Source organism: Simochromis diagramma, unplaced genomic scaffold, assembly GCF_900408965.1.
Source record: "Simochromis diagramma unplaced genomic scaffold, fSimDia1.1 OVJJ01000402.1, whole genome shotgun sequence".
Classification (NCBI taxonomy): domain Eukaryota; kingdom Metazoa; phylum Chordata; class Actinopteri; order Cichliformes; family Cichlidae; genus Simochromis; species Simochromis diagramma.
In genome coordinates, this window is record NW_024386972.1 from 3,605,159 (window position 1) to 3,630,667 (window position 25,509).

The 25,509-nt window shown below is 41.8% G+C and overlaps 1 protein-coding gene across 2 annotated transcripts in view; it reads right to left on the reverse strand.

Moving 5' to 3' along the window:
- Positions 1–25,509, reverse strand: part of LOC120738130 (zinc finger MIZ domain-containing protein 1-like) — a 109,659-nt gene that overhangs the window by 67,050 nt on the left and 17,100 nt on the right. For both annotated transcript variants that reach the window (XM_040039204.1, XM_040039206.1), the window contains one exon: positions 14,504–14,602. The gene's annotated coding sequence lies outside the window, so the exon portion shown is untranslated. The remainder of the gene's footprint in view (positions 1–14,503; positions 14,603–25,509) is intronic.

The window sequence follows — 25,509 nt, forward strand, 5'->3', positions numbered from 1 at the left end:
CTAAAAAGAAAGATAAACGCAATCTTTCTTCTCTTTTGCTTTAAAAATGAGCAGTCTCACAACACTGAACAGACTCTAGAAACAACAATCTGGTGAAACCGAGAAAGAGATAAATAAAATCTGTGTGCATGTGCAACAATGTGATGCATACTATTTCCTGACCTTGAAATAACTGCCACTTATGAAAAGCTGTTTTGGTATGAGAGACACCGATTATAGCCCATTTCTAGGACAGCACATAATCAGTGTCCAAGTTCCAAATCAATGACCTACTTCCAAGCACACACACACACACATATCCACTGAACATATGCTGTCAGGCAAACTCTTTTTTTAACAGCTTAATGTGGAGAAAGACAGAAATCAAATCGAGCCGACACTTTGTTTTGATCTGAAATTTTAACCGCAAGTAGACTTTTAGACACCCAAATAAGGGCAGCGTGATTTCATAACAAGCAGGCAGAGCAGCCGAGGCCCTCCGCCGAGCTGCTTGTGTTATTTTGACACTGGCTGGCAGCGAGGGGGGCCTGTGGGGTCACGAGCGCCAGTGCTTTACTAGTGAGAGTAGTTCAGAGCTGACCTGGATAAACTGAAGAAACAGTCGACGCTGGCTTCCACAGCCTCCCGCGCTGTGAGGAAATGTGAGTGGCGGCTTGCTTGGTGAGGTCAGGCTACACAGAGCGCAGCCCCTGCATGCCAGTTCTTAATGCAGGGTGGGCTATTTACAGAACCCCCCCCCCACTGCCTCTCCTGATCCCCTCGACTCGCCTCTACAACCCCCTCCGAGCAGATTCACCACCACCACACAGCTCCATGTACCGTGCATTCATGCAGACACATGGCGAAGACTTTTCAGAGGATCGAGCTCTAGTCTTCCAAAACCAGGAAATACTTCTGAGTGTATCTTTTAAATGAGACCTCATTTGACCTGCGGGTACAAACAGTCAACATGAGACAGAGGAGACTGAGAGGGTAAATGAGCTGTCCATACATACACATGCAGCTGTCATGTACCCGCAGCCCCAGACAGACTGCAGGCGGATGAAAAAGACAGACAGGTCGCCATGATTTAACAACTAGAGGACGCTAGGTTACACGTGCCTTGGTTTTGTGTTATAAAGCTTCCCTTTTTCGATGGGTTAGTTCTCGCAAATGACAAAAATAGATTTCTTCATTTAGAGAATAGGTGCACATTAACCATCTCTAAACTCCACCCATACATTAAAATAACTTGCCTTCACTGTTCCTCCTGTCCATACTGCCTGTGGAGAGAACCCAGCCTGATTTCAGCATTCTGATTTAGACAAACCATGAGGTTTATTTCCAGAGTTACAGTCACACTGAGATGGTTTTGTTTGCATTTTTTAGGCTTTAATATATGCATTCTGGAGAATTTTGCTTATGCATATCGATGTAAGCTGTTTTCCCTTGGCTATTTTACTTCTACTAAGTCTTCAAGTTCATTGCGGTGGACTGGAGCAAAAATATCATGTTGCATCAAGAAAACAGTTTTATATTGCAGGCAATAGCTGAAGAATATATAGAGAAAAAAAGACACCATAAAGAAAGCTAGACTTTATAAAGATTTTAAAAGAGACTAGCTGGACTTGTATAACTTTTAGACTGTTTGGCTGTATTCTCTAGGCACAAGTTGCTGCCATTAATTCTTTTATTGTACTCTTATCATATTATTCCTATATCTACTTATAGGGACAGGCCTGTAGATTATCCACATAAATCTTTTAATGCCTTGTGCATGCATTTTAAATCCAACTCCCCGTGATGAACTCAAAAACTGGGCAAGTAAAATCAAGAGCATCTGCATAGCTACTAGTAGCAAGTGCAAAAATACAGGCAAGAAAAACCTGAACCCTTGACCCCCTGTGTGAGGGGATCAGGTGGCTCCGTTATGCTCCGGGGGCTTTTTGCTGGCGATGGTTTGGGTCCACTTGTTCCTTTAGAGAAAAGGGTCACTGCAAATCAATACAAAGTTGTTCTGAGCGATCACCTTTATCCTGCGATGAAACATTTCTATCCTGAGCGATTTCTTCAGCGTAACAATGGCGGCATTGAGGGGGGTCGCTGAATGGTTTGGTGATTATGGAAATTATGTGAATCATATTCTTAGGCCTGGGTAGTCATGGGAGATTTTAGTGCTCTCCACACCATATTCAAAACGCCCATTTAGGGAATACCTTTAGGAAGAATGGCATTTCTTCCCTCTAGTACAGTTCCGGAGATGTGGAAACTAAATGCCAAGGTGCATGAAACTCTTCTGGCAAGCAGCTTCTCACTAAGACATGCTATATGGGGCTTTCCTTTAATTTGTCACCCATCGTGGAAGATGTTTTTTCAGTCATTTTTCATGAAGGCGTGACACACATTAGATGAATTAGGCGAGCTGAGTAAAACTGCACGTATGTGATTTGTACTTTGGCCCACCAAGAAGAGGCCTCGGGGCTGTTAAGATATTTTGACGCAATCCTCCACGGCTGTGTGTGGCGTTCGAGTCTGCCGTTTCTCCTGGGAGCATTGATCCCGCATAATGACTTTTGTGGAAAAAGCTCTTTCCACAATGGACAGCCTTGTCTTGTGCCATACTCGTTATCAGGTTTAGACAACACAGGGATGGAATATGAACATGCCAGCGAGTGAAATAATCCTTTCCTCTTTTTCTTCTGAAAGGTAGATCAGGTTTTGTCACTGAATCACTGCAGAAAGCTATTATGCTGAAATGATATAAAAACAAATCAATTTTTCCTGTTCATGCATGGTTTCACAAAACTATTCCTCAAGCCCGGAGGAACAGGCACAAAATTAGTTTGGCTGAGCGTGGCCGTTAATACGGCGAATGGGGGGGAACCATTTGGGAAAAGGGATGGTGAAATACATTTTTTTTTTCCTTTTATCAATGAGAAGGCAAACAGAGTTAACTATTCATCCAGGCTTTATCACTGGAGACTAAATGAATGACTTCCTTTCTCTGTGCTTTGCTGGTCTCCAGAAAGGTTAAATGGGTATATCCTGCTGACCCTCTTCCCCACTTAAACCATAAACTTGACCTTCTTCGGGTTCTTGCTCTGCAGCCGAGCCGACTGGTCGCCTCCTGGAGGAAAAGTTCAAGCTGAAAGTAAAAGACCGAGGATGTTTTTTTCCCAGCATGTCAGGCACAAAGAAAATAAAACAGGTAAAGCTTTAAAAAGTGATTTCATAATAACAATAAACAGCAAACTGGCATACGAGTGGAAAATTCAAGACAAGAGCATTACGACCCACTGTCCTGCCCAGTGCATTGTAGTCAGACAAAGACCTCAAAGCTGTGTTTCTGGTGAAAAAGCAGAACAAATGGGGATTACAATATTTGAGGAAATAGAGTCTTTCAGTTGACCTACATCCCCCAAAGAGACTCCAAATTATAATCCGAGCATACATGTTCAGCTATTGAATTTTTAGATTCTGTATCAACACCATGAAATTGTGTTAGATGGCAACTAAATGGGCAAAAAAGGGAGATTAGTAGCTTGAGATACTGACAGCACTCACATGAATCCAAAGGTTGAAATGAAGGCTGAGGGCTCATGATTTCAATTGATTCTATTCTCTTCTAACTCGACAGCTTTAGATAAGAAAATCAACACATGCAGTTACATTTGACTGTGACGCTAAAAACAAACAAACAGAAGAATCCCCGACTAAAAAAGTGCAGGCTGTATTAAATCATTCTTCACCATTTAGCAGCAGCCTCTGCAGTTTTGATTAGAGTATTCACCGAACCCTGCACTTTAACACTCTAAATCAATTAGATGAACGAGTGTGCACGCACACACACACACACGCACATTTCAGCTGTTTAAATCCAATAATGATTTAATGCATGGGCATCCTCTAGCAACGACCAGTCCAATAATCATACACGCACACAAACAACATCCATTAACGGCTTCGGCGATGATAGTGCAATCACTAACAAAAAACCCCCCAAAACTTTTCAGTTATTTAAATGCGTAAAAAATATAGATTAAAGTGGCCACGCTGAAACTTTCAGGCGCACAATTTTAAGGCTTTTATTTCTTTGTTGATTAATGTCAGAGCATTAAAAAGGAGAAGTGCAAAGTAAAGTTGAACTTCCTTCTGTTTTTCTCGACTATTTTAAGGTTAGAGTAACCACAAGTTGGAAACAGATTCGCAGTTATTCCACCTACGACAACCACATCTCCAATATGTATGAGACTTACAGAGTCGCACAGAGACTTGATTTATTGATTTGTTAATATGCAAATTAACTCCTAATTTGTTCCTCCTTGTTTTCTCATCGCCGTTCTTTGTGGGAACTGACTTTACTTTGCTTCTGCCCTTTGCCTTCTATACAAATACGCACGATCATTATACTGTATTATTGTTGACTGTTTAAATAGCGTGACTCTGTGTGTGACAGAGAAAAAGAGAGAGAGAGAACGCTTGTGTGTATGTATGTTTACGAAGCCTCAGGAAATACCAGGACAGACATGCTGACTCTCCAGCACTTCGGGCCCATGTGACTGGAAACACACAGGCCAGATTGTTTGCATGTTTGCTTGAGGGCCGTGATAAGAACATTGGGTTAGAGAGAAATATCAAAGCAGAACTCGGCATCTGAATCTGGCCTCGCACCAAAAGAAGCGGTCCGGTTTGGCTGCTTATCTCCCGTTAAACTTTTGTTTTTGAGCGATCAGCCACCCTGATAATTTGCGTGATGACTCTTGCGTTCGTGTCCCCGTAGCGATCCAGTGCAGTCAGCCTCCATTGGCTCCCTGTTCTCATTACATTAGCATAATGCAAATGCATTTAGAGTCGGTAACCTTGCTGTTGCTCAGCACTATTTACAGCATATACACACAAGCGCTGTGAGAGCTGCACTGCTTGACAGTTTCTCTTTGGCTACATGCCTCTGATACATTAATACATTAGTGCATCTGTTTATATAAAGAGAGGTAAGACGAGCGGGAAACGTAGCACCCTTTAACGTAACAAATAGCCATGTGACTTTTTTTGCAGTTAAAATTGAGTTGCGCATGATTAAGATGTTACTGGAGCTAAAAAACAGTTTCCTCTTTTTTCTAGCTGACATCAAAACATTTTTTAAGTCATTTAAGTCCTGCCCTGTCTTGTTAGAGGTCACTGTAAACCCAGCCGTGGATCGTTATGAAACTCAGGGTTTTTGAGTATTTTGAACAAAGTATCTAGCCTCTTACCTTATCTCTTAATTAACTGCATGTCATCATTAGAAGCAAATAAATTAGATTAACATTGAAAGAGGATGTGGAAGATTCATTACATCCTTCGGCCTGTCAAAGTTGGTTGTTGGCACTCAGGGAGCTTTCTGGCTGGTCTTTTGTGCACTTCCCGCTTTGATACTCTCACATCAGCAGTAACATCTCACATGGATGCCATTATAATGTCATTAAATGCTGTGTCCAGCAAAAGGTGCAAGCAGCCAGTCTGAATAATTAATTCCTCCTGTTCGAGCTGCGGGGACTCTGATCAGAGCTCAACCTGGTAACACACTCTGTTATGATTGGCTAAAGCAAGGTCAGTGTCTTAAGAGACCCTGCTCTTAATATCCAGCAGCAATTAGTGGCTGCTGTGCGGGTGTTGCACATGTTATTATGTGATAGGGGAAGGAGAGTGACCGCGGGTAGAGATTTAATGTTATGTTTCTGCACGCTGTCACCAGGCAAAATGAAGCACAAATCAAGTGGCTAGCACATAAAAACACTGTTTCTAAAAGGAAGCAGGGCTACAAAAACTCTGGAAAGCTCTGGAAATAAGCAGTGCAACAAATAGTGACAGCTTAAAATGTGAGCATGGCAGTTCTTGGTAGAATACCTAGCATGCCCATCAGCATTTTACACCCTGGAAATGAGGGTGTCCTCTCTCACAGAAATGACGTCTTGACTACCGCTGGTTGGTGCGTTTTGGTGTTATTTTGGCTTATCATGCACCATTCACTATTTCTGTCCAGGTGTGTGAAGAGGCCTCTAAAGGCAGTTAGGTGATACATGAATGCAGGAGCGGAGGGATTTTACTATGGCACAGAGGGAGACTTCTACATCAGCTGGAAAAGGTGTTCTACAGAAAAATGTGGAAAAATCTCTACAAATGTTTGGTTTCCTGTCTTGTATTCAAATTCCAGCAAATCAAAGGGGGATATTTCTTTCGTTCTGAATAGCAACACCTATCTTTTAGGGGAAGACTACAGTGAGTAAAGTAAGCCTCGAATTTGAATAAAACACTTTAGGGTTGTGTTAAAATCACAGCTGCACAAGCAAAATTAACCATAACCTTAGAGTCAGTGGCAGGGTTTGTTGGGAAACCAGACGGGTTGAAGACGTTCAAAGGGTGATGCTGGTGGGATGCTAATGTGGGAACATGTCAGGTGAAAAGAAGCTGCTAATGAGCCGATGACCGCTTCGCAACCCACGAAGGACAAGGGTGTGACTAGGTATCGACTGAGGATCGGAATTGCAGGAAAACTATCCATTCCCACTTGTAGGAAAGATAAAACCGTGCAGAAAAAAAACAAATACAGTCACAGAGAAGACTGTTGTCTCCATCCGAACACAACAGCAACAAAGGAGTCAAACAGAAACTTCCAGTAAAATGACCATGAGATGGACTCCGCGCAACTGAGCGTCGACTCCCTATGAGTCAAGCCATTGTGAGGCGTACAGCGCACAAGTCTAGTTCCCAGTGAATCAGAGCAGTCAGCTGCCATCCACCACCTCAAGGCACAAGGCAGTCTAGCACAGGACTGCAGACATGTGACCAGATGTCTCACACAACCGCTGTTACTGTACTGAAACACTAACAGTGAGCTCTTAGATAGGTCCCGCCAGTGTACTACCATCTAAACATGTTTGAACAGGTTTTCTCAGTTTATGCAGTTTGGATACATACTGTGAAGATATAGCAGGTGTTTGTAAATCTATAGATAACTGTGACTTTTGATTTACAGTCTGCTGTCAAGAGGGCGCAGTGACATCAATACTGTAGCGGGAGTTTGTCTGAGGCCTTGCTGAGGACACCAAAATATCTCTCCACTTCTTCTGCCCCCCTTCCACTGACAGTGATACACGGCATTACAGCTGTCTAAATATTACTTCTTTTTTTCCCTCTTCATCTTGCTCCTCTCTTGCCTTTTCTGTCCCTGTGTTAGCTCGCAGACTTTGAGCAGGATGAGTTTAGGAGGGACAAATGTACAACTGGCGCAACTGTGGATGTCCACATTTGGGGCACCGTTGTCTGTCCGGCGTTCAGCTATAACCAGCCACACACCTGTGGTGTTACTAATCTTGCAGCTAACCATGATTTAATTACTCCAAAAATAATGTTTTTACAAGGCAGTACCAACGTGTCAGTATATCAGCTTTTAATGCAGTTTATATAAGAAGCCACACTAACGCTAATCTTATAAAAGGACAAACAGAGCCATTGAAAGTCCTCTGCTCTTTACTTCATTAGTGGCTCAGCTTGCTCTCCTTATGCAAAGAGTCCCCAGGTGCATGAATGTTTCATGGCCACCCTTGCTGCCTGCTTCCCTCTGCTCAGATTCAGTCTTTCCTCCCTCCTCCCTGAGGAAGCTCAAACTCCACTGTCAATTGCACTCACTTACACTCTGCTATCGTCATCAGCAGCCAGGGGGAGAGGCGGCACATAAGACAGCTGTTTTGCCTTGATGACTCAATCATCCCCTTTAGTGGGATTAGCATCAGTATCATCATCCTTATCATAGCCTTTGATCCCAAAATTACCAAACAAGTCTGAAATTGATGACAATCAGCCTGTCAGACGTAAATTCACAAGTTGTCAAAAAGATCGGACTTCGCTGTATAACACTCAGTCATGCCAGATGGTACATTATACATTTGAAGTATGAAACGTATCAAGTATGAAGCTACTTTAAGGCATTTCACACTTTAGTGTGACAAAGTTGTGTTTGTCGTAAATCTATAAATATTAAGATATCAGCTCTAGATCATTACTATTTATGGCCCATCCAACATAAGACTAGTGCCAGCAGAGAACCAGTTGCTAAGTAGTAAACAAGAAATGTGTGTCTAACCACACCTCTGAAGCATTTCATTGGATCACATAAATAACAATTAACTTTTTAGAGGTATTAGTAGATGTATTTTCAACTTCTAAAGAGGCACGCTAGGCGTTTTGCATTCTTTTCAGTTGTTATGCTAAGCTTAGACAGTTGCCTCTAGATCTTTCTATAACACATCCATGAGAGTCTCCTGGATTGAGTCTTTCTCCAGACAAGAGGACACTATTCCTTTAAATCTGTAGCTCATTTTTCTGGCCACTTTTTGCACTTTTATGGATTATGTTCACGTTTAAAGGTTAAAAACTTTTCCTTTTCTATGTACAAACGCAGGTGTTAAGGAGCAACATCATTATTCATTCAGAGCTGTTTGTGGCCACCTGATAAGTGCAAGATCAAAATCCATGTTAGCTCTGTTTTTGGTCTTCACCATCTTCTGTTGGTTTATTTGACTATCCAGACATTTGAAGACATTTGAAGACAGTCTGTTTTTAGGTGAACAGCTCCTTGCAACAGCAAAAGGTCAACTGTGAGGATGAGTGGAAATGAGAGCGTGAATCAGACAACTAAGGTGTCGGTCACATAGTCATTAGGGACTGGGAAAAATGTGTATTTCCTATCTGGTTGGTGGTTACTGGGGGTAGCTCGCAGTAAACAGGTGAAATTATTTGACTATGATGCACCCAAAACCTGCTTGTGATTGTGAGCGGTTGCTAGCAGATTGCTGCAGTTGCCCATAGTTCACCTAAAAGACTGACTTGTCTGCAAGCAATCACCATTTAGTCTCCGAGCTATAAAGAAACCAGAACTCGAAATGGAGAATTTTGTCTTTAAAGTACAAGATTTTTCTTACCACTGCAACCGACACATTGCTTAAGGTGCAACTTTAATTCTGAAGTACAATGCTCGCCTTTACCAGTTTACATTGCACTCTTCACAGATCTACTACAGCTTGGCGAGCAGTTTTCCAGTGTTATGCAAACAGATCGCAATCTTCCCATGCAAACTAATGGTGACCGCGGCAACCAGCTAGCAACCAAAAACAACTGCAAAGTGGTATTTATTGCAGCGTCGTATACCTCTCTGCAACAAATTTACGCCAGTGACTGCCTGCAACCTCCAGCAATGACTAATCAACTAGTAACAGAATACACACTTTTCCCTTGCTATCAGCGGGGCACTGAGCAATCTCTAGGCCCACGCAATTAGGGCTTTAGCGGTCGATTTAGCACAGATACCAGTGATTTCCAGATGCACAGACTGGTCTCTAGACCTGTGTGACTGGGGCCTATACAGTGCAATGAAACTCTGAACTGCTCTGTAAAGTCGACAAATATATCCGTACCTTATTATCAAATTACTGAGGGGCATCACTACGATCGCACTACAACCTCTATCACACTATTACTTTGTTTTCCGATGACCGTTTCAAATATTGCATGAATTACGGCCACTTGATGTAACTTGATGAATTTTAACTACAGCACATAGGTTCAGGGCTCATATTTGTCATCTTGCTGTGAATAGATTTTTAAAACGGGTAATCTGAATGGCAGTCAGATCAGCTGATGTGCTAATTCAAGGCCCTGCAGTGGTGCCAGTATAATCATTTCATTAGCTTTACACAGACACTTTATAAATGGAACAGTTAAGCTGTGTGGAGCTTTAGCTTGTTGGGTCTTGGTCATATTTTACAACAAAAATGTACTAATTTGATGAGGCCCTAGTAAAGCTTTCTAACAAAGAGGAATTCAATAATACAGTAGCGTGAGGCTATAGAAAGGTTAATGTGGTCCTATTTCGAGGCAGACCATTCACAAGCCAGCAACATGTCAATGCCAAGTGTTCTTAAACATATTACAGCATGTCATTAATTAATTTGTTGGCTCGTGAAGCGTGGCTTATTCAGGCTATTCATCATGAGCAGGAAATTGACAAGTTCTCCGTGGATGGCATGTCAAAGGGATATCAGCTTCAATTTTGCAGCAGTGGAAGCAAGCACTACTTCATTTGTTTAATATTATCTGCTTTTCTTTGTTTGAGCAGAGTCGGGTTGATAGCTTATACAAAGACAGATGAGATGTAGAGGACGATTCGGCAGGGTCACAGAGCAGTGGGGAGGTGCGTCTCAAAGCCAAGTGTTGGTTAACAGCTTCCTCCTGATGTACGTTGACTCAAGCAAGCTGTGGAGAACATCTGTCCCGAGTACACAGATACTTTGTACCGCCACAGTCGACCTGTCAATCACACACGGTCAGACAGTCACTGACATGCTACCAGTGGTTGTGACCACCTCTGAGGATACATGCACGTATAAGCTGACACATCTACATTTGCATGTGTCTCTGAGAAAGGGGATATGAAGCTACATCTATTTTTAGTACAGTACACTGAGCTCTGCCTCTGTTACGCTGGTCTGTTCCTAGGACAGGCAGCTAGGTCATCTGCAGCAACAGAGAGCGCCGGGATGGAGAGATCTGGCCGTACTATCTGACCCCGGCACTCCAGCTCCTACATCAGTGGGAGACACTTACAAGATTCCTGGGCGGCCGTTGGGGGAGGCTATCTGGAAAGAAGAGATGCTTTCTTGACGGATGCTGTGCTCATCCACCTCTTTTTCTCTCCAATGACTAATGGGCTAATAAGTCAGCTGTCACACTGGCATGCTATCTTACAATTTCTCCTGGGAATACCACCCCACCGCAGTCTCAGCCTGAAAAAGGGATTTGTCCAACATTTCCAACCTTCATTTTAACTAAAAAAGAACACAACAAAAAAATTCAAATGAGCATTCAAATTCAAAGTCCAAAAGATAAGATGATAGAGAGATCTTAAGCACACTGCAAGAATGAAACCTCGAGTGCTATCTTGTCATGCCAAGTTACTCAGCCGGTACCGTACAGGAAAATAATCTATGCACTCATCTGAACAATGCACCTTTGAGTCAACAGTCATCTTGACACAAAGCTTTAAGTGCAAAATCCTTGGATAACTGTTCACCGACAACAAATGTTGTTCAAATAATTCCACAAGGTTTCTCAGCGAGATCAAGTAATGTTTGTTGTAGCCGCTTTCACACAAGTCGTGTCATTATAAACCAGTCAAATACGATCCAGCATTCCCCCGACTGCTTTTGGACATTCCAATCCCACTGCTGGTAATAAGCAGAGTAAGATTTTTAGAGAACTGGGATTTTATTCAGAGAAGCTTGCGTTGAAACAGAATTTCATTAAGGGGACCTGTCTCTTGAATTCTGCAGAGAGCAAAATAGTTTTGCACTAAACTCTTGGTACTGATGGTTTAGATAAGTACGGCAAATATTCACTCTCCATGGTTACTGCACTGGAAATATCTTGTCATGTCACATCATGTAAGTTTGCTTCTGTTATCTAGAGGAATAAAATGCAATTACAGACAGCAAAATGGCCCCATAAAGCAAGGTAGTGCACCGTTTACATCGAACTTAGATTGTTGTAACCAAGCAGACAGTGACGGACAGTTTAAATTGTACTATAACAAGCGCTTATTCACGTTTTCCACTATACTCCTATGTTTTCTTTCTAATTAAGCTTGGTGCTTTTCCCTAAAAGATTATCATCAAAAAAAGATTACACATGATCTTCATTTCTGGGCCATTTTAACTCGCGCTGACTTTGGGAAATCTGTTGTGTATAACCCTGCATTCAAAGACAATCTCTGTATTTTTTGTTGTTTTTGTTTTAACATAGCAAACACTAGTAGAAATGTAGATTCTACTTTATACTAGCTAGCTTTTAGCATGTAGGGTATATAGGCTACAACAGCCTCATCACACTAATCAGTTTAACAGCTACTCATTCAGACCTGTGGGTATTTGGGATGAACAATAAATCCTGACCGCTCTGCCACGTGACTGGTTAATACAGTACTTCCACTTGACTTAACACCAGCCAGGGGAACAAGGGAGTTGTGATTTGGCCTGGATGTGAAATGGTTGCAAAGCATTAATTTGGCCACGGCCTGTTTTATCAAAATGCCTCTCTGTTGTTATAGTCAACAAAAATCTCTTCAGGATAAGAGTTCACTCGAATAAGTGATGATTATCCTTCTAATAGGCTTGAATGTTTTCAAACCTGAAGTTAAGTGGCAGGCTCTGCTCCCTTTGTTTGCCTGAGCAGGAGGAGGTGGACATGTGTGCAGAGGCAGGGGCTCTGAGGCCAGGCCCTCTATCCTTCCTGTTCAGTTACCAGAGGCCTCTCACTTATCAGTTCCAGATCTAACAAGAACAGAGAGAAAGACAGACCACTGACAGGAAGGAGATTTTTTTCCCCCTCCCCCTTTTTCCTTTAGCGAAGTTAACAGAATGTCTGCACCTTCGGATTTCGCAGAGGAAAGCAATTACTCATTAGAGCTTACACTGGCAGTACAGAGAAAAAGACCAACCTGGCAACCTTTAGATATCAACCCGGTGAAATGAAAGCAGGTGCCTAGTCTGCTTTGTAGAGAAAGACCTAGTCGATTAATCAATTAGTAAAACAGAATGCACCCAGCCAAGAATTTTTACACTGGTTTATGCAGCAAAAATTGCCAGACAGAAGCACCAGCTCCTCCTCACTGAATAAGGTTTGGTTTGATACTGTTTTCAGACAAGAAATCTGAATATATCCCCTTAAGCTTTTACTTTTTTGTGATGGTCTACAGACTAAAGAAATGGCTGTAAAACAACTTTGATTTAGTAAATAAGGAGTTATGCTGTAAAAACTACTAGCTGCAACCCAACAAGATTTACTCCCAGCTGATTTATGTGGCTATCAGCCACTATTTACACTCCTCTGTTTGAGACTGTTGCTATTTCTCATGGCTGTAGCCATATCATCAACCCCCCTCCACTCCATCGCTCCACAAAGGCACTGTGAGAGGGGAAAAGTCTGTCACTGAAAATGAGAGCGAACTGACTTTGAGGCACTCATGTCATGTCCCCGTTCATGTCACATCCCCCTTCGTTTCACTTGCTATCACCGTCTACCTCGTCTGACATTTCCACAATAATCACTTTGGTTTATCCCACTCAGCTGTGTGGCAGGCAGATGCTTGTCACAGCACCGTATTTCTCAGCATTCACACTGCTCTAATCAAGATTAACTACTCTTATCTATTCAGTGTGTGCGTGTGTGTCCTGGATGCCCCAATTCCTAATCCATAGCTGCATTGTATAACACAGTGGACAAACCAATTACATTCGCTTTCCACAACATAATTCTCCCCCTTCAGCGGGATGTACACTGAGCTCCATATTGCATAAGGATGAGCTGGTGGCTCGTCGATGAAGAGGATAGTTGTGACCTTCTGCGTGTGTGTGTGCGCGCCTGTGCTCGGACTGCATATGGAACATAAGCACTTTGTTACACAGAGCCTCCCAGGAGCTCCTGATGAAATCAACATGTTCTGTGAGAGGAGAGCTGATGTTGGCCACACACAAACTGCTGCCATCACATGTTTACTAAAGACCCTCGAGTACAGCGGAGGACAGCGCATGCCAGTGCAAACAAAGCCGTGGTCTTTATATCACTGTAGTGACAAGGGAGGCAGATATCGGTTTCCAGTAACGAGATTTGTTTGATTCCTGCTTTGATACATATTTTCACACAAAGCAGCATCTGAGCTAAATAGGGAGTTCCCAGCAAAGACCGCTGAATTTTAGGATTTTAAAAATAATGTGGACACATATAGTTGTGCGCTCGGCTTTCAAACTTCACGAGGTGTACATTTTTATCACCTATGTTTATAGGAAACAAAGTAAATGAAATCATACAATAATAATGCGAGTCAGTCAGGAACACCTCTCCCAGATGTTCTATTTTATGTTCTATCTGTTGCAGTGTTTACTCCTGTTTCCTGAACACCACATCAAAAAAGAGATATTGACATTCTCTGACCTTGCTAACTCTGTGTAAGCAAGCTTCATTTTTGCAACACATTTTTCCAAAATGGGAGCTTTCACCTGCTCCCTTATATCCCAGGATGTGAAGTGGATTTTACACCAGATGCCCTCCCTGACGCAACCCTCCCTGTTTAAGACCAGCACTAGGAGTACACTTGTGAGCCCCTGAGGCTTGATTTGTGCCTCCTCCAGGGATCTCTTACATAACCATAAAGCCCCTAACAAAGTTTAAAAGTCAGTGTTTTCCAAAATATTTAAATGGTAACTGTAAGCACACCATCAGGATGTACAAGGTTAATTTAAAACTTCAAGTGGCAAACAAATGCAGCCTAAAAAGAAGGCTGGGAACAACTTTAACGAGTGCATTTGTGTAATGATAACATGCAGCAGCGAGCTCTTTGCAGAGCGCTCACACTTCCTGCTGTGGCGCAGATTTAAATCTGAGCTTGGCTATGTAAACCTCCGCCATATATGTTTCAGAAAAATAAATTACTCACCTGTGTTATTTTCAATCCTTGACTCTTCACCACTAAGGACCCCCCCACCCATTCACACACCAGGAGGAGAAACACTCCAGTGTCTCAATTCTTCTGCCCCTGAGAAAAATCAGAGAAAGAAAATACATCAGTCGTCGCAGTATTATTTACCAATCTCCGAACACTGAATTATTACATTTGCATTATTCTCCTGAAACTCAATCTCATTCAGTGATTTCACTTCTCACAGATTCCTATGGGCTTTGAGTGGCTTCCATCTGCGCCTCGCTTAACGTGATACACTTCTTCCCAGCACGGATAAGCTCCTTCACGCTCCCGTGCCCACAAAGGACAAATCAAAAGAGCAGCCGACACTTCACACGACCAGCATGGCATCATAAACATCCACCACACGGTAAGTTCACTGCCGTGGCGCATTCACAATTCACTCCCAATTGACAGATAAGCCTATTAGGACGGTCCTTTACTATAGCTTGGCACCCAGTCTGGCAGGCAGAACTCCTGCATATACCCAGTGATATGCAGACCCTTAAAAAAATGACCATATTTTCTTTAAGGGTGACTGGTGAAGTACAAAACATATAAATCAGTTAGGGAAGAAAGTAACCAGCAGCTAATTTTAAACCAAAATATATATAAACATACTGCTTATCATGTAGGGTCCACACAGTTCAGAATCACGTCTTTTGTTTGTTCGCACAATTAAGTTTAGAAGCTTTAGTTCCCTTTGTGAATTCATCATGATAAGGTGTCCGACTACTGGGATTCAGCAAACACTGATGTCAGTGCTCAGACAAACGGATGACCTCAGCAGTTTGTTGTCCCACAAACCCTCAAATGCGAAGACAAATTGTAGATGTTTAAGCCTGTCATTCAGATCTTGAGAGAGGGCCATGAGAGGGTGCAGAGTGCAACTTAAGTTCCCTGCTTTAAATGAAGGGCCACATCAAGGTAGTACTTGTAAATAGTCATCTCTTAAGGTAGTAGTTTCTCAGTTTGTTCAGAGAGATGAGGCTCAGTCAGGTCCAAAGAAAAAATAAGTTTTTGTCACTCTTAAAATGTTGAAGTATAAAATTCCAAGGAGCTGAATGAGTTATAGAAGAAAAGAACAAATTTAATGGCGTTTTCTCATCAGGTGACACGTAGCATACTAGCCATTTCTGTTCCCAGGCAGGTTTTTAGTGAGCTCATGCTTTGGTTGACAGGACAAGGCTAATACCCAAAATCTAAAAACTGTCTAACCACAAAGTGTGTTTTAGCATTCAGCGAGAGAGGGTGGTCCCTTGTGTCTCGCACTTTTTTAATCCTTTTTTTATGATTGGAAGATTTTTCAGGCGGCATTTCTCCCCTGTTGGAAGTGCCGCTCTCTGAAAAGAGAAAGTGGAGGAGCGCTGGGGGCTCAATGGGTCGGGAGAGAGGAGGAGGAGGAGGAGGGTTTGACGCTGGGTGCCTCCTTTTTAAAGCCAGATTCTCCCCAGATACCCCTGTGCTATTCATCAACAGCTTTTCCAGGGCTGTGAAAAATCAATGTGCTCTGCACTGCAAACAGTTCATAATGACAGGGGATGGAGGGAAAAAAAGCTCAACTGCAAGAGAATTGATTTGTTTAAGTACAATAACACGGCTCTGCAGCGTGGTGAGGAGGAGGCTCGAGCACCCAGACAAAGACTGACTGGCAGTATGAAACCACAAGCAGTAATTGATAAACTGCTGGCAAAGTGCAAATACAGAAGCCTGTTATCTAATTAAAGGAGTTTTTCTCAAAATTACCACCTGACAGAGGAAAATACGTGATGACTAAATGTCTTTTCTAAGATGGGTAAACACGAATAAAGAGCATAATAAGATTACTCAAAATGTGAAAAACAGAAGATATTCTCAAATGAGATGGCGTATCCAGAGGAATTCAGAGATTTTTTCGTCAGAGTTGATGAATATTTTCGAGGTCAAATTAATATCAGTAACTTAAAAATGTTTGCTTTTATTCTAACAAATACCCCCAAACGTGTCCTTGAACCGACTTGCAACTTAAAAACAAATAATTTGTACTTTCAGCATTGAGTAAGTAAAGTCACTTCAAAGGGCACACGAGGATGGTTTGATGGTACACAAAGCCGAGTCATCACAATGTTTCAGGATGACATTAGGCTTCTCCAAGGGAAAGGGGGAAAAAATCACAAGGTGAGGTTTTCGTCCTGATGCTGCAAAAGCCAGAAGCCTGGAGTAAATTGTGTCAAGACAGGCCAGCACAATAAAACATTTCTCCCTGCTGCTTTTTAAGCTGGCCACAGAGGTGCATTTATCATTGTTATTATTCCTTCAGAGAGGGCCTCCCAGGTTTAATTGGGTCCTCATGGAGTCAAAATCCCCACTGTTGCTGAAGCCACTGGAGCTGGACAAACTTATTCCTCCCAAGTCAGCAGCGGGTTTTACTGGCTGCGTCAATGAACAGTCATTCAGTGCAAAATGGCCATGAAACCCGCTGGCGAGCCAGAAGGGCGGTGGGCTCTCGGTGCCACCCGCTAAGCCTCGACAATGGCATGAGAGGGACACCTGGAGAGAAGCACTCACCTGGCTCTGCTCTCAGCGCTGTGGGGAAAGCTCTCGAGAGCCATAGGGTGTCCGTCTATCCAGCCAGTTCTCCGGGGCCATTATTCCCAGTGAGCTGCATTTGCATTTTAACTGGTAACTACAGCCGGATTTAAATGCATATGGATATGAAAGCATGCGAACAAATGGAGGAGGAAAAGGATTAAAGAGATTTTTAGGTCTTAATAAAACAATTAGTGAAAATGATAAGCAGCTCAAAAACATAAACACGGAGAGTTGCTTTAGCATTAAAAGTGATGAATATGCTGAGTGTAATTAATTATGCCATGGGTGAGCCTTCTTTAAAATCCACAGTATATTTAGCACCTGTTTCCCTTTTTTTAATCACTTCCCTTCTGACAAATATGTACAGTGACTGGAAACTAAAATTCTTAAAAAGGAGATAAAAACAGTTTTAATCAACTATATTCTTAATAAATACCAGCTTTGAAACGTTTGAACTCCCATTCACCTCCCTTACTTCTACTTAGTGTTACCTTGGCACATGAATCACCATTCCTGCTTTAGACCACTTCCTGTTGTTGATATAGTCAAGACATGCAAGATCAATCAAGATATGCATCTCCTCTTTTCACAAGCTTTCTAAAAAAGGCACTTCAAGTCAAAGGAGAAACAGACAGTAACAGACTACTTGTTTGCAACGATTTTCAGAATCGAAGCTAATAAAAACTATAAAAAATGAAGCACGGGAAACACAGAGGCAATCGCCTCACTTTGCAGCACAGTGAGTTTGTTTATGTATACACCAATATTGTAATTAGAGACTAATTAATTGAGGTTTCTGCCAGCTGTCGTGTAATAGCATAATTATGTTATTTTTTGTGGAATTAAGGTTAAAAGTCAATATAATTCTTTCATATAAACCACAGTAGGGTAACAAATTAAGACTAATTCAGTTATAAATTGATTGGTTTAAATGACTATTTCTGTAAATAGATCTGATAGCAAATTTTAGTGCAAATACTACAATTCAAATAATATTTAAAAGGCAGTTTTATGGATTTTAGAACAAAAAACCAAAACAAACAAAAACACACGGTCACTAATTAATGACACGTAGTTGTAGAGACCAGAAACAATTTCCAGCTTTATTTGCCTCACATATGTCCAGTTATTTGTGGTCCACTTCATGAATAACAACATGCTCACGGTGTTGCTGGCAAATAGTCATATGCATACTCACAGCCACATGCTAATATAGCATTACCAAGGAAGCTCTTCAGTGTGCATGAAGACACAAAGTTTACCCATGTTTGCAGGGGAAGCACCATGAAAACATAACAGCAAAACCTAAGCTGGTACTTAAATTGCCCTCACCCAGAGGAAAATGCCCATTTTACAGAAGCTAAGTAATTAAAGCTAAAGCTAAAGCTAGCCAGAGCTCAGAGCCAGACACAAGCCAGCAGCCTCGGTGTGAGCAAATTATTATTACGGAGAAAACAGAAACCAAACTCCATGAAAACTGATGCTGCTTCACAAATTACAACCTTAGCAACAAACCAAGTTGCTTATTAACATCTATGTGTGGTGGCTACTGATTTTTTCACTAGAATTAGCTAACATCTGCGTTACAGTAATCAGAAGATTTAATGGTTTATCCAGTTTTATCCAGTTGAGCTGGCCAACCAAACACCCGCAAAAATGGCTGACACCCTAGCGTCATCTCTCCAGAATTGTTGACACTTTTCCTGATTACAATAAAAGAATTAAATGCATCTGTGATTTTTTTTTTCAATGACAGACACATACACAGACTGTTATTAGCATAGCCTGTTTTGTTTTTGTTATATTAAATTCAGTCCAGTTTATTTCATAGTTAACATCAAATTATTGCCCTCAGTGACAGTATTATGAACCCAAGGATGCAACTTCTTGAGCGTGAACTCAGTTTGCTTTTGTAAGAAAAGAAGTGAGCTTGAAACCTTAGGATCAAGAGTTTGACCATTAAAAGTTGTTTTTCTTCCCCCTGATTGAGATTTCTTTTGTGCTTATTTCCTTTTATTCTAGTCCATAAAGTGTTCCTTGATGTCCTTGAACAGGATGTTCAGACAATCTTCTGTAAGTACCTTAAATGTACGTGGAGGTAAAGCTCATGATGCTGGTTTAGCTTTCATTTTGGAACCATGACTACACACTGAAGAACAGAGACAATTATTAAGTGTCAAAATACTTGCAGGGATGGGAATGCGGTTGAAAATATGCTTAGTTTTGGAGAGCAAATCTGACTCTAAGTTGGCTATTACCCATCTATCGTTAACTAACAGCTACCTTCCTAAACTAGCAAAACAATGTCTTGCATGGATAAAGCAGTCCACCCAAATATGTTAAGAAATTAGCTTCCAGGTTTCAACAACTAGGAACAGTCTGGTGTATCTCTCATCGCTAATATAACTGAGGCTGTTCTAGGTGTTACACAGAGAACTCTGTGTAAATTAGTAAATTATAAATGTTTTGAGTTAATACATTTTGAATCATTGTACTCAGTGTAAGTTAGAAAATACTGTATAAACAACATAAAGCTCTTCTCAAGAATGAATTTAATCTGTCAATTTATCCTACAGGTTATATTGTAGATACAGTACACACTGTAGCTAAGTGCCTAATGGAGGATTAATTGGACACTATCCCAACACACATAATGCTTCCCTCAGAGGACATCCATACAGAGTGAAGGCACAAAGAGTCACACCATTTTTTAGAGGTGAAAAGCCATCAACATGAAGCATGTTGATGCACTGAATGAATGCCGTAGAGATGATTACAGGTTTAGAGATAATGGTTTTTACCATGATACATTTACAGGGCATGAGACGCCTGCTCAGTGAGCTCCCCGATCTTCACTCTCTGCTGATTAGCACAAATGCTGGTGCCTACTTAACCACCATTGCTGCAATTACATGGAACCTCTCTCTCTCTCTCTCACACACACACACACACGTGTACCCACAACACACACCCTTGTGCAAAAAGGTGCAGTTGTATATATACTGCGTGCTACCAGATCAGGATCACAGCAACTACCAATTATGTGTCTTATTTATGCAAATTCAGGTAATTTACTTCCTGCTGTGCATAACTTCCCAATGTGTTTGCCCTCTAGCATCAATTGTCTGTATTGCTAGATCACCTGAACAAGTGAAACAATTGAAGTCACCCCCCCTCCAAAAAAAAGCTGATCTTCCAAATGAGAATAATTTAAAGGTTAATTTAGAGGTTTATTATAAGGGATTGTAATGTCTATCGCTTAAGAACCTTGATTCAGTCAATTAAATGTCTGCTGAGATCAGGGAAAGGCAACAGTCTCAATCTCAGTCACTAAAACAAAGCACTTCCAAAGTGTTCAGCAATGAGCGCTCCTCTCACAGAGAAACTATGAACAAGTGGGTCACAAGGAAAAGTTAAACGGTTGCAAAGTAGACAATGGCACGTGTTTGATCAAATGTGGTCTTTACTGTGTGTTTACTGAAGGTGTAAATGGTTATTTCACTCAGTGCATCAGAAGTGGTGCCCGAATCAAGAAAAGACCCGTTTATGAAAGCCGATTGTCACTTTAACAGACTGTTTTTCTATTTCCAAAGAGTGAGACGATGCTCATGAGTCCTGCATGAATTGATGGCTTCAATACTGTTTTTCCTCCTACTCCTCTCTCTATACTATATCTTGTTTCAAAGGCGAGAGCAGCCCAAGAGGGTGCTTGTGTTTTTCTTCCTTTGTTTCCAGTCTTTCTGTATCAGAGTGAGAAGGTGGTAGCAACTCCCACAAGGGAGATAGAGCTGGAGTTGTAGACTGCTGGCAGAGCGCTAAAGCAAAGAAATGCTGCACCGTCTGACCAGCGACATAAAAACAATGCCCCTCCTGCCTCCTTTACCTTGTCCTGCTTCATCTGCAAAGCAAACTGCGTGCCCTGCAGCCATAGATTCTTCCTTGGTCACCTGGCTGTTCTTACTGTTTCACCAGCCTGTGAAGGGTTTACCAGAGGTGAAAGACTTCATAATGTGATAAAGACAAGCAAGGCAGAGAAAAAGAAGGAGATCCTTTAGCCAGCAGCAAATTAGAGGTGGATGTGACAAGCCCTTATGTGTGACAAGAAAGAACCTGTATTTGCATTTTTAGCCCTCATTCTTCATCTCGTTCCCTCATCTTTGCTTCCTCCGTCTCATAATAAGGAAAAAGCAATGTGTGAGGGGGCGGGGGGCATATACACAGAGGAATCCAGGGAGGAAAAAGAGAGCACATTACTATTGGGAGGGAAAAATGATTAAAGGGTAAGATGAACACAATCTGCTGGTTTCAGAGGAAAAGGGAAGGAATTTCCAGAACCAATAAGCAAAGCATCACAAGTAGACCTGCCTTCATGTTATTCAACCATGACCGTGCTGGCCAAAGCACATTTTCTACATCCGACTTTTTGCACTAGCATGTATGTTTCATACACAGCCAACCATTAGAAGTCCTTGAATATTGATTTTTTTGTAAGGCACTGCTATCTTCCAATTATTGAAAATATTACAGATTTGATACAGAATTGCACATGTGGGCTTCTGATTGTTGCAGTTAACCAGGTCTAACAGTGTTACGATGACTCGGTTGCAAAGGCCTCTCGAGGCGAAACGGGCTAAGAGAAAGAGAAGGAAAAACAGCAACATCAATAATGAAGTGAAGGAGACGGGAGGAAGAAAACAAAGCCGTTCATAACAAATGAGAAAACAGGCAGAGCGTCTCATTGCGAGAACGCTAACGACAATCAATTAGCAATTCCTCATGATCTTGGGTGCGTCGGAGTATAAGGTGTCTTAATGAGTCCCATTTCCATTAGCTGCTCGACTCGAGAGGCATAAGGAGGAGGCTGCTTCCACCAGCTCCTCCATCTCAATGCCTAATGACTGCGAGAGTGGATTACTCCATCAATTCCTTGCTTCTCTTTGTTTATCCCCAGCGTAAATAATGGTCAACCATTACAATGCATTAAGCGGGCCACTCTACACAGAGCAAATGAGAGCGAGAAAGAGGAGCACAAGTGCTCCAGCAGCATCCTTCAGTGATCTCCAGGAAATCGGCTAATACCAGGCATGCCATGTGGCGGCAGGGCGGGGGTCGGGGTTGTGGGGTGCGGCATCTGATGCTTGTTGAATATTTGGCTGGTGTTTACTGGGCGCTATGTTTAAAGAAAAGCATCAAAAAGGTAAGAACAGAGCACAGAGTGAGCCATATTACCCTAAAAGATTAGTTCAATAAAACCACAACCCACGCAGAAAATAACCCGATAGGCTATCTGTGCAAGCTGCTCATTACAACCCATAGCTACATTTTTAATCCCTGGTCAATCCCCAAAGCTCTTGTGGCTGCAGGTTGTGATGCTATTACAGAGGCAAAAAGTCTGTGAGAGTGGGATACTGGGGTGTGGGACCTGAGATGCTATGTGCACCTATCTGTTTTTTCACTTTCATAAAACAAAAATCAGTGGAAAACAGGCCCAATTATCTATTTTGATGCTCTGACTATCACAGCCTAAACTAGTTTTGCCTCCATTGTATTTTCTGACAGAATGACCCTTTAAAAAAAGTCACCCGTTTAACTCTTTGGATGATTCATAAATATCTTAGATATAATCTGTACTTTTTATGTCAGTTTGCTCTGATTCGAATCTTACACAATCAACACCACACAGAGTACTGTTCGAGTAATACGACCCAAATAATCCCTCCTCCTTGTTGCAACGCCTTCACCCCGGATTGTATCGATCAATATTTCACCCAAGGCCCCGTCCCTCCATTTCTATTTCGCTCTCTTACTCTCGTTTCCCCTCGTGTCATAGCACCGGACAGGATAAAAATTAAACGCATCAGCAGAAAAACACACAAGTGGAAATGATAGCGCTGCTCAGGCCACTCGGGTCATGAATTCAGCTAACTGTGCTTATCACAGGCTCCAGCTATTAGTCTTAATAGCTGCTGTGACAAACCGCCTTGAGAGGAGATGGGTTCTGCTTCTCGGGGCTTACCACAGACAGGTGATTCTCATCTGTGGTCTCTTCATGTCAAACAGCAGAACGAACTGTCTGCCAGATTATTGTAGCAAAACATCAGAACCAGGCGGTCTATTATATATACCAGAGCCATATGATTTTTCCCATACTCAGCATCCATCAAGGACAAAGTAAGTATTCAATTAACAGATGATTTAAAGACCTCAAACAATTATACGAGGAAAGCCAGTGAATGTTCTTTGGATATGCCACATGCTCATCCAGCAAAAGTCCAGCAGTTTATCTCAGTTCTTTAATAGTTTTACTGTCTTTTAGCTAATTGTTTTGGGTTTGCTTGTTGGAACATTTTGGTGTGCTCTTCCAGCAATAACACAGACGTTTATTAATGCTCATCGCAGACTGCTGTCTGATCATTCAGCTGGAAAAGTTTCATAATATTTCTTTGCAGAAAATTGATAACCAGTCACTTTCACTTCTCAAGCCTGCAGCTTAAATAACTTCTCATTCATCACTGCTGAACAAATACAGCTTGTATTACATTGCACTTTTCTTCCGGTGGAGAATCGACTACAGCTCCGCAGTATTTAAGGCAAACACAATCATTTATTTCTCCCTACGTGAGAATGCTCCTAGACTACGGCGTAAAAAGAAAACGTTGCTGGGGCCAAGAAACGTTAGTGGCATAAAGCCGTACAGAGAAAAATGATTTTTTTTCCCCCCTCTCAAATAAAGGTTACTTTCTGCAGCCCTTCAAGGAGCCGTGCTGTGCTGCCACACAGCCGGTGGATGGAGCGGCAAAGTAAAAGTGTTAAGCTAGGTGCCTTACAAAGTAAAAACCACATGAAAGCAGCGCATAGAATAACATAAGAAGTTGGCCTGCATCAACACCCCCGCAGAACAGAAAAACCATTGAACACACCAAAGTCCTGGGTGCCCTTTAACGTGAAGCCAGACATTGGCTGTTTCGAAAACAAATGTCAGGCCGTCTTTTCAGGCAGAGTCCTTTCCCACGAGCTACGGCTATCCTCCACTTCTTGACAAACGACCAAGCTTGTGCCTGGGACCATGTCAACAAGTTGCTTTGTTTAGACGGTAGGGATGGGGGACTACTTTGATGCACTTTGAGGCATGTCTTCCTTTACTGTCGAGAGCTGGTTTTAGGTTTGGATTGGGAGAGAGGACACACTTGTGCCTCCACTCATGGGCAATACTCAGGCTAATGCTTTTGTCGCTGCGGTGCTTTGAGCCTAAATTAAATAAGAGTCTACAATTTCTCACATTTAAGGATGCTATATAAGCTGCAGACCACAAAGAGAGGTGGCAGAAGCTGTAGAGAACGGTTACCGCGACTAAGACGAGGCAGTATATTTAACAAATATGAGGTTCAGAAATGTGGGGCAGAATAGGGTGTATAGCTCCAGATTTGAGTGTAGAACAATGGAAGTATGTGCTGATTTCTGGCCTGAACAATGGCAGGATGACATGAAGCCTGACAAAGACACACAGAGCAGCAGGATCTACAGTGCAGACAGGAGAAGCAGTTTCACAGAGTAAAAACACTGCCAAAAAACATCTCATCTTCCTTTTTCCGCTTCCAACATCTTTTATGTGTTCTGGCACCTCTGGCACTCATAAGTCAAAAGTGAGCAGTCAAACTTTAAGCAGCACTGTGAGCACAGCCTTGTCTATTGAAATGAGCCAGTCACTGCTTAAAAATTGGGCGTGAGCTAAAAAAAAACAAAAATCTTCACGGGAAGGTGTCAACAGTTTCTATCCAAACGCAGTGCATATTTTTATCCAACTTAACAGGAAATTTTCACAAGAAAATGTGAAAAAATAGACATTTCCAACCAAGACTTTGATGCAAATATAAGTCTTTGGGTGCTTTAGAATTAAACCACCCAAAGCCTTTCCAATCGGATGCCATGAAATGTCTGCAGAAGAGAAGGGCTCAACTTTATGACAAAGGTATAAGAGCATCTGTCACACCTTGAAACCATGTGGAAACCAGTGGAAATATGTAATTTATTTTTTTTTTTTTTACTGTATTCATTTCAGGAACAGCACAGACTTTTTGGTGGTCCGCTAACATCTGTTGCAATTTTCCATCTGTCCAGTGTGGAGAAACCTCACATCAATGTTTAAAATGTACACATCTTCCACATTTTTAAATATTTTATTAATTATCTAAGCCTGTTTCCACTGCAATCTGTTGTTGTTGTTGTTTTCTATATTAATAGAAAAACTTCTCCACCTCAGGGAACTATTTTGACAACTTGAAAAGATATAAAAACAGGGCACATGGAAAGGGACATAAGGTTATAGTAGATTTACATATTAATTTGGAGCCAGCATTTTTATTTAGAAAATATGTTTTAACAGGGAATAAAATGATAAATAAGTTAAATCA